The following is a 10,627-nucleotide window of genomic DNA, read 5'->3' as shown; positions in this document are numbered from 1 at the left end:
AAATCAAGGACTGTTTGTTTGTTTTTACCAAATTTCAGGCTATCAGATGCAGAGAGTAATCTCTGAGAGTACAAAGAATATAGTTTGGGGCAAATAAGAGTGAGTCCTCTTGCATTGAAATGAGTCCATTGATTACTATTTTTTAAAAATTCTAGGATGTGGTAGGAATTCAAACAGATAAAGCAGCTCAAGAAATGTTAAACTGCAATTAAAAGTAACAGGTCCTTAGCTGGTCATTAAAAGATGTAAGAGATCGTGGGGGTTGGGGCAGCCGAGGGAAGTGCCATGGATGCAGGGCTCTGGGCCCGGACAGAAGGTGCTCCCCTCTGGGGTCAGCTGCAGCAGGGGTCTGGTCATCAACTCTCAGTCCTTATGTATGAGGCTTCCTGGGCAAGTCCTGCCCTGGTTTACACCATTCTCTGGAGGCTGCTGGAAGCCTGAATCTTGTTTCCAGAGCACCAGGGTGGAGGTTTGGAACAACTGGGTACTTGCTATTGGAATTCCTGAAAAATGGCAGCAAATACCCGTAAATAAATGTTAGGAATTAAATACAGAATGCTTGGCATTTCACATATTTTTTAAAACATTGTTTACCAGTTTCTTTTCCCCTTGCCAATTGTTCAAGTTGCCAAACAGCTCTCTAAGGTTTGGCCTATGCCCTACCTCTCAAATTATGACCCTGGCTCAAGGAAAACATTGTCTGGATCCAAACTAGCCAACTGTATATGTTTGCTTAAATAACCAGATTTTATTCTCCACCTGTGTCGAGCACGCAAGGAAAGGGTGGCCTTAGGCTATAGGACACAGGTTTGACTTTGACAGCTGAGAGGCCAAAACAGGGAGAGCAAACCCAGAGCTCCACTGACAGCCTTCCCTGATCCCCTCTTCATAACAAGCTTTGCCAATCGATCTAAGCCCTTCTTCTCAGGGGGCAGAAACAAAGCCTCACAATCCTCAGTGCAACTATCTAACAATGGCATGTTTAGAGTGGGCACCAAAATGAAACTCTGATTATAGCTTAATGTGAGTCCCTAGTGGGAAGGCCAAAGCCTTATGCCAATTGCTAAATTCTTTGACGGTGTAGGAGAGGTCTTTCCAATGAGACAACTGGTTGCCCTTAAAATACCTTGCAACTCCATTATTGACTGGTACCAGAAATTTTGTCATCAGAACATCTACTCCAATAGTGCATAGCCTTGGTCCTTGTAGGGAAGAAACTTGGAAGTCCTGTACGTGTGTTTACTCATGTAACTCTCATAACCTGCTATCATCCACATTTTATTATTTTATTTTATTTTATTTTATTTTATTCAGAAAGACAGTCTTGTTCTGTCACCCAGGCTGGAGTGCAGTGGCGCCATCTCAGTTCACTGCAACCTCCATCTCCCGGGTTCAAGTGATTCTCCCACTTCAGCCTCCTGAGTAGCTAGGATTACAGGTGCCCATCACCATGCCTGGCTAATTTTTTTTGTATTTTTAGCAGAGACAGGGTTTCACCATGTTGGCTAGGCTGGTCTCAAACTCCTGACCTCAAGTGATCTGACCACCTCAACCTCCTAGAGTGCAGGGATTACAGGCATCAGCCACTACGCCTGGCCTATAAACCACATTTTACAGATGGAAACATTGAAGCTCAGAGTGAATTGCCTTAGATCATACAGCCAGTAAGTGACAGAGCCGGGATGACCAAAACTAGGTGCATTGCACCCCCAAGAGCCTTGTTTTCTCCACTGTATCACACACCGCTAAGGGTGAAGATTTGATATGGAGCCAGGGGAAGAGAGTCTGGGAGGCAGCAGGAATTCTAAGTTCCTTCTTCTCAGAGAGAAGCGGCCTGTAGGAAGCCAGCAAAGATAAATTGCCCAGATTCCACAGTCCTGCCTAGGGCTGGACTTGGGTGAAAACAAAAGAACATCAAAGTAGAAGCTGACCTTTCCACAAGAATCAAGGTACTTGTGTCCGATGGGATTCAGCAAACTCCCTTTTGTCAGCCAAGAAGAGAAGCAGGTGGCAAATATCTGCCACGTGATAAAGGTAACCGTAGGAATGTAGGTACCGATGTTGGTGCTGGTTTTAATACAAAATTATATCTTCTTCCTCTCTTGGTAGACGTGAGTGTCGTCTTTAACTGGCAGATCCCCCTAGAATGCTGGCCCTGCTCTAGCAGTGGGCCTGGCGTATTTGACACCTGCGGTAGATGGTCTTTAACAACGCCTCTACCATATGACAAAATTAGTTTTAATGATAATCACAAAATTAAACAAATAATGATAATGGCAGGGAAAGACATGCAGACAATGAAATGTTTTTCTTTTCTTTTTTAAATTAAAGACTTTTTTTTTTTTTTTTTTTTTTTTGGCCAGGCACAGTGGTCCACGCTTGTAATTACAGCACTTTGGGAGGCCGAGGCACATGGATCATTTGAGGTCAGGAGTTCGAGAACAGCCTGGCCGACGTGGTGAAACCCCATCTCTACTAAAAATACAAAAAAAAATTAACCAGGCATGGTGGCATGTGCCTGTAGTCCCAGCTACTCAGGAGTCAGGAGAATCGCTTAAGCCTGGGAAGCGGAGGTTGCAGTGAGCCGAGGTCGTGCCACTGTGCTCCAGCCTGGGCAACAGAGCAAGACCTTGTCTCAAAAAAAATTTTTTGCTGCTATGCCTGCCTTTTTTTTTTTTTTTTTTTCCATTTTTGGTGGAGATGGGGTCTCACTATGTTGCTCAGGCTGGTATCAAAATCCTGGCCTCAAGCAATCCTCCTGCCTTGGCGTTCCAGTGCTGAGATTACAGGTGTGAGCCACTACGCCCAACCCCAGTTTTTCTTTTATTAAACTTCCATATATAATCATGGGAGATAAACAAATACTGCATTGCCAACAAAGGACAAAAAGTAAATACTTTTAAATTCTGGTCTTTTTCTGAGAAAAGGGGAAGAACTTTTACCTACCTATTGGTAATGCATGGGACATTATAGTTTTTGGTTCTGAGACTTCTGCAAATTTGTCAATGATTTCATCAAAGTTGATTTTCCTTGCAGAGCCATATTTAATATGCAATGTAGCCAGGTTTATTATTCTCTCTTCACTCACTATTGGCAGAGGAATACTTTTCACTCATTTTAACTTCTAAAGTTTTCTTTCCCCCATCGCCAAAAGCATACAAGAAGTTCAGAAAAGTCGTAAACGTAAGGATAAATTTGCAGATTCCATTGCACAACAAATTCCAGAAATGGCAATACACTTCATGTCTTTGTTTCTTCAGGATGGATTCTTCCAGCAGCTTTCAAATGTCTCCACAGTTGAACATTTTTCACTAAGAAAACCATCACTGGGAAATGTATTATAAGTTTCTCTTATATTTGGTTTTCAAGTTTTCTGCAAAAATCGGAGAAAGCAGCTGAATGACAGCAAGCAGGGACTTACTTAAACCATTGCATTCTGTCCAGCTCCTGGCAAAATTGACTGAGCTGTCCAAACACTGCCTCTGAGACTTCTGGCAATTTAAGACGCACCTTGGGTCATTTCTCCCAACGCTGCTTCTTTGACTATTGATTCTCTTTTCTATGTAACTGTCCATTTTCTCCCGACAATCACCTTTTCTTCTGGTGGAGGTAACAGTCCCCTCTCCACATTTCTCTGTGCTGATCTGCAAGGAACAATTTTAAAAAGCTTGGTGTACCTGTTCAAGGTGCATTCTGACCATCTGAAAATATTTTTGCCTGGTTGCAGAGGTTGCAGAGAATGACAGAATTGAAGTCACTCAAGTTCCCTGTCTCTGTCTACAATTACTCCCTTTGTCTACTTCTCATCCACTGTTTGGAACAGACACGTGTAGCCGAGTCCTTGTGAATTGACGGCCAAATTAGCTTCCATGCGGAATACAATGTTTACTAAAGGATAAACAGTAAAAATGTGCTAATTTAAGCTGAAGCATATACTATTAAACTCAACAGTAACCACAATTGTTTAGAACTTAGACCAACAAAAGATGATTGGAGGAGGAGTACGGTGTCCCTAACATGATGTAGAATTGCCAACACGTGGAGCAGTGCTTAAATGGTTTTATTAGTGTTGTTAAATTCTCTGCAGACAACGTCCCCCGTCATGGCCTGCACCAGGGCAGACTGCCCACTGCCTTCCCTTGCTATACCATAGATCTTAATCTACTGCAGCTTTTAACCAGATAATTCACTGGCCTGCTGTGCACAGCTTAGATCTCAGGAACATCCAACCCTTCTGACTATCATTAGAATTCTTACTTATTTCATTATTGACTGGATTAGATTTAAAAACAGAAATCTCGCAGGTTTTTTTTCTCCTGCTCAAGCGACAGCCCCTTTAGCTAGGAAGGAACCCACCAATAACACATCCCTGTCATCTCTCAAGCCCACTCTTGCTGGGGAAGAAGACGGTTCTTTCTGGGGCCTCCCTCTGGCTCCCTGTGTACTCTTTTATCCCTGGCGTCTGGGAAGCGGAGTCCTTGTCCCCTTTCAGCTACTAATTAGCTTTGGGATCCTGGCAAATATGACTTTTCCTTCTGCTTCCTCATTAAAAACGAAACAAGGCCGGGCGTGGTGGCTCACGCCTGTAATCCCAGCACTTTGGGAGGCTGAGGTGGGTGGATCACCTGAGGTCAGAAGTTCGAGACTAGCCTGGCCAACATGGTGAAACCCCATCTCTACTAAAAATACAAAAAATTAGCCCGGTGTGGTGGCAGGGGCCTGTAATCCCAGCTACTTGGGAGGCTAAGGCAGGAGAATCGCTTGAACTCAGGAGGCGGAGGTTGCAGTGAGCTGAGATGGAGCCACTGCACTCTATCTCAAAAACAAACAAACGAAAACAAGTAAACGAGCAAATGGGCAAACATTTAACTGAGTGATTTCTCATGCCCCTTCAGGGCTTGGCTGGGAGGTCAGATGGCCTTGGCTAGGCCATCTGGGCTGCTGAAGATGGTGTCAAGGAAGTGAAAGTTCAGATCCTGAAACCGCTGCTCCCTCGCTCAGGCGTGGCCACAGGCTGTTCCTTGTCTCCATCCCGGGGCCACTGCTGACTTTTTAGCTGGTCATGTTTCCTTGTTTGGCATCCTCAGAACCATTAGGCCCCGGAGACTTCCAGATGTCTTTTTTAACAATCAGAGCCGGATTTCCTGGGCAGTGCCCGCCTCATGCAAACATTCTTATTTGTTATGGCACTGCCTTCAGAATGTGCGGGAATGAGTTCTAAAGGACAACTCTGGCTCGGCCCGGGGCCATGCTTCCATTCCATACGCCCCCTCACACAATCTCACTCCAACCTGTGGCGCAGGATGGGGCAGAATCATTATTCCCATTTTAGAGATGGGGCAGCAGAGATGCCAAAGCTTGGAATGAACAACCCAAGGTGACACAGCAGCCCTTTGGGGCAGAACTGGTACTAGAACACCCTCACCCCCACTTCTTACTCACTCACCCACCCCAGCTCCAGCTAGCTTAGCTCAGGCTGGGCCCAGGTCCAGTAATCCTGGTTACACAACTGTTATCGGGCATGTACTCAGCTAGCGAGTATAAATAGACCCAGTGCCTTGCTGCTGAGAATTTATGATTCAAAAATCACAAGGTTTTACATTGAGTAACCAGATGTCTTTAGAAATATGGCAGAGGAGTAATAGCATAGAAACAGCTTGTTTCTATGACTTTGTTTATTTGTGTGTTTTTAATTTGTCACCTATGTCTGGCAACAACACATTTAGGAAGCTGTCCTAAAAAAAAAAAAAAGCTATTCACCAGGGATGACACATTTGTGGCACATGCCCTGAGGAGTCCCTGGGGATGTCTGTGGCACGTTGCGACTCTCTCACAGCTCTGCCCACTTAGCCCAGATGAGCCTCGGAATCTTCCCTAATCTAGCACTCTGCCCAGACACGTATCTGACAGGGGATTTCAGCTAGTGAGCCAAATTCGATTTGCTGTCCCTGCCATACATTTCAGGCTGCTTATTCCAGGAAATGGGAAATTCAGGTTGTTTGCCCTTTCAGGGAGCTACAGCCTGGTAACCTTACTCTTCTTTCCATTCACGTCCCCACCCCACCCCACAAACAAGGGCTAGGGGCAACAAGCTGCTAGGAAGTGCTAAGCACGGCTTGAAACAGAAGTTATGCACCTGAGGTCTGTAAAACCTCGGCAGAAGTGGCCGCAGTTGACAGTGGCAATTATTTCACTGCTAAAGCACTCCTTCCTGAATCCTTCCCAGGATTCCTGGGCAGGTGTTCTTTGTAAAGCCCCCTCCCCCAGCCAGAGATCCTCATGTGCCTCATCGCCTTGAGAACTGCAGCTGTCTTGAAGATCTTTCCTATTTCTGGGAGGACTGAGTTTGAAGGTGGAGTCAAGTCGCTTGGAAATGATTCACGGGGACATTTCGGCCGGGGTAAGTGGTGAGGGAGGAACCCTGAGCGCCAGCCACACACTTTATCCCTCCTAGGACATCCACATCCCACACCCATTAAGTGAGTCTGTCTTAAAGGTCAACATGGGGTAAGTCCAGGATTAGGACCTGAAAGGAGCCATGAGCCCTGTGCTGGGCGGAATTGCAGTCTCCCAAAATTCCATGTCCACCCAGAACCTCAGAATACAGCCTCATTTGGAAACAGGGTCTCTGCAGATGTAATTAACAGTGGCGATGAGATCACGCTGGATTAGGGTAGGCCCTCAATCCAATGAGAGTCTCCTCCTAAGAGACGGAAAGGGACGCATGGAGACATGGAGAAGAAGGCCATGTGGTGACGGAGGCAGAGACCGGAGGGATGCCACTCCAAGCCCAGGCGCGCCAAGGAAGAGGCAGGGGACGATTCTCCCCCGGGACCTTCAGAAAGAGTGTGGCTCTGCCAACACTTTGATATTGGACGTCTGACCTCCAGGACTCTGAGACATACATTTCTGTTATTTCAAGCCGCCCAGTTTGTGGTCATCGGTTCCGGCAGCGTTAGCAAACGAACACATTTTCCAAATAATATACCTGCTCCCAAGTCTTCACTCAGGTTCTGCTCCTGGGAGAGAGGAAACCCAAACTAAGACAGTAGGTATAAATACCCTCCTATTACAGATGAGGAAACTGAGGCACGGCTTCACTCACAAAGCAGCTGTGGGACCCAAGCACCCAGCAGCTACGTTGTGGCTCAAATGAGGTTGAGCCTATTCTCTATGCGGTCTGCTGTGGCACATCAGTGATTCTGAATGTAAACTGAAGGCCCACGGCAGCTTTGTCAGCTCAGCAGCCAAGCAAATGAGCCGAGAAAAATGGGGGCAACCACGGGCTACTTGGTGCTGGAAATGGAGTCATTAAAACATAAAATTATCGGACCCTTTTTGTAAGCAATGGTTGCCATGAGAAAGCCCATGAGGCAGCAGGGGGTGGGGAACTCATCTCTTTCTTTACACCTTGGGGAAGCAGACCTTCAACAGGCTTAGTCACCAGGTGCTTTGTTACATGCGTGGTCATTGGTTGGGAAGATTCAGTTAATCAGGGTCTTTTGCCTGAGAAACTTGCTTTAACAATTAATAGGTAGGAAAAAAACAGGAAGGGACTTTTTCCCATTGTTTGACATATTTTTCAACATAATGTTTCTTACTATTTTTTGAGAGCTTCTGAATACAACCCATATTTCATCTTCAGGAATAAATGTCCTCAAATCTTCTTGCCTTTTCCTTAGTTTATAATTATTACTGAAAATAACAGAAAAGCATCAGCAACCCAGCCAGGTGAGGTGGCTCATGCCTATAATCCTAGCACTTTGGGAGGCCAAGGCGGGCGGATTACAAGGTCGAGAGATCGAGAACATCCTGGCCAACATGGTGAAACACCATCTCTACTAAAAATACAAAAATTAGCTAGGCATGGTGGTGCGTGCCTATAATCTCAGCTACTTGGGAGGCTGAGGCAGGAGAATTGCTTAAACGTGGAAGGCGGAGGTTGCAGTGAGCCAAGATTGTGCCACTGCACTCTAGCCTGGAGACAGAGCAAGAATCTGTCTCAAATAAATAAATAAATAAATAAATAAAGCATTAGCAACCCATGTTGTATGTTTACACAGACTTAAATTACTAATCAATAGTTCTTTACCCTCTTGGTAAAGAAAAATACCTTTCCCAGCTGGGCGCAGTGGCTCACGCCTATAATCCCAGCACTTTGGGAGGCCAAGGCGGGTGGATCACCTGAGGTCAGGAGTTCGAAACCAGCCTGGCCAACATGGTGAAACCCCATCTCTACTAAAAATACAAAATTAGCCGGGCATGGTGGCAGATGCCTATAATCCCAGCTACTTGGGAGGCTGAGGCAGGAGAATCACTTGAACCTAGGAGGCAGAGGTTGCAGAGTGGAGATCACGCCAGTGCACTCCAGCCTGAGCAACAAGAGCGAAACTCCATCTCTAAAAAGTAAAAAAGAAAAAAAAAGGAAAATACCTTTCCCAATTAACCGGTGTCCTTGTTGATGATTATTTCATTCTCCATGGCATTGTTTACTCCCCTTTGGTGGCCAGGGAAGAAGCCATTTTCAGAGGACTGATAGATTTTAGGCACAGCAATCACCTGGTCCCCTGGGCTTCCCAGCTGGCAGGGCTGGCATTTGGGAAGATGGGGAATGGTGTGATCCACAGGAGCAGGCTGAGAAGGTGGCCAGGCAGAGCATCTGATCCCAGCGTCTGACACCAGCAGCCCGTTCTCTCCACCTTCTCTGGGACAAAGCCCACTTGTGCCTCGTGCATTTGCCTCTTGGTTCCTAGTCCTCTCTAAGAACCACTCAGAGGCACTGCTGAGCTGAGGAATCTCTGCACAGGATGCCATGGGAGTCATTCAACCTGCAGAGGATAAAACGCACATAGAGGAAGGTGGTCTCTGAGTTGGAAGAGAGGGCACTGAGTCCTCCAGATGCAGGTTTTGAAGAAAGGCAGTATATTAATACTTCATACCATGTCACAGAAAGGGTCTGCTGACCCGGGTAGATTGAAGTCTTGTGACTGCCTGGTAGGCTCTACTACCTATCTCATAAACAGAAGGTGCTAAACAGAGGCACAGAACCTGGCTGAATTGTTGCTACCAGCTAAAATGGGCTCTACATCGCCGAGACCGCATCTGCCCGGCAAGCACAGAGCCTTGCCCCTTGCCACTCCGCCGCCCATCCACACCTGCTGCCAGCTCACCATGGATGATGATACCGTCGCCCTCATCATCGATAATGGCTCTGGCACGTGCAAGGCTGGCTTCACAGGCGACGATGCTCTCCAGGCCGTCTTCCTCTCCATCATGGGGTGCCCCAGCCACCAGGGCGTGATGGTGGACATGGGTCAGAAGGACTCCTATGTGGGCAATGAGGGCCCAGAGCAAGAGAGGCATTCTGACCCTAAAGTACCCCATCGAGCATGGCATCGTCACCAACTGGGAGGACATGGAGAAGATTTGGCACCACACCTTCTACAATGAGCTGCATGTGGCTCCTGAGGAGCACCCCCTGCTGCTGACCGAGGCCTCCCTGAACCCCAAGGCCAACCACAAGAAGGTGAACCAGATCATGTTTCAGACCTTCAACACCCCAGCCATGTACATGGCCATCCAGGCCTTGCTGTCCCTGTACGCCTCTGGCCGTACCACTGGCATCATGATGGACTCTGGTGATGGGGTCACCTACACTGTGTCCATCTACAAGGGGTATGCCCTCCCCCACACCATCCTGCCTCTGGACCTGGCTGGCCCAGACCTGACTGACCACCTCATGAAGATCCTCACCGAGAGCAGCTACAGCTTCACCACCATGGCCAAGTGGGAAATCATGTGTGACATCAAGAAGAAGCTGTGCTATATCGCCCTGGATTTTGAGCAAGAGATGGCCATGGGGGCCTCCAACTTCTCCCTGGAGAAGAGCTAGGAGCTGGCCGGTGGCCAGATCATCTGCAACGAGCAGTTCCACTGCCCTGAGGGGCTCTTCCAGCTTTCCTTCCTGGGCATGGAATCCTGTGGCATCCACAAAACTACCTTCAACTCCATCAGGAAGTATGACATGGGCATCTGCAAAGACCAGTACGTCAACACAGTGCTGTCTGGTGGCACCACCATGTACCCTGGCATCACCGACAGGATGCAGAAGGAGATCACTGGCCTGGCTCCAAGCACGATGAAGATCAAGATCATTGCTCCTTCCCAGCGCATTTACCCCATGTGGTTTGGCAGCTCCACCCTGGCCTCGCTGTCACCTCCCAGCAGATGTGGATCCGCAAGCAGGAGTATGACAAGTCCAGCCCCTCCATTGTCTACTGCAAATGCTTCTAGGCAGACTGTTACTTAGTTGCATTACACCCTCTTGACAAAACCTAACTTGACCAGAAAACAAGATGAAATTGGCATGGCTTTATTTGTTTCATTTTGTGTGTGTGTGTGTGTGTGTGTGTGTGTGTGTGTGGTTTTTTTTTTTTTTTTTTTTTTTTTTTTTGGCTTGACTCAGGATTTAAAAACTGGAACGGTGAAGGTGACAGCAGTTGGTTGGAGTGAGCATCTCCCAAAGTTCTACAATGTGGCCAAGACTTTGATTGTACATTGTTCTTTTTTTTTTTTTTTAAATAATCATTCCAAATATCGTGAGATGCATTGTTACAGGAAGTCCCTT

The 10,627-nt window shown here is 46.9% G+C and overlaps 1 pseudogene; it reads left to right on the top strand.

Annotated features, from left to right (window-relative positions):
* Nucleotides 1-9,171: 9,171 nt before the first annotated feature.
* On the top strand, nt 9,172-10,293 carry LOC105477011 (actin, cytoplasmic 1 pseudogene; annotated as a pseudogene).
* The last annotated feature ends 334 nt before the right edge of the window (nt 10,294-10,627 follow it).

The sequence above is a fragment of the Macaca nemestrina genome, chromosome 19 (genome assembly GCF_043159975.1).
Source record: "Macaca nemestrina isolate mMacNem1 chromosome 19, mMacNem.hap1, whole genome shotgun sequence".
NCBI classification, from domain to species: Eukaryota; Metazoa; Chordata; class Mammalia; order Primates; family Cercopithecidae; genus Macaca; species Macaca nemestrina.
Note: the sequence above shows the minus strand (reverse complement) of the source record. Positions and strands in the feature narration are given on the sequence as shown.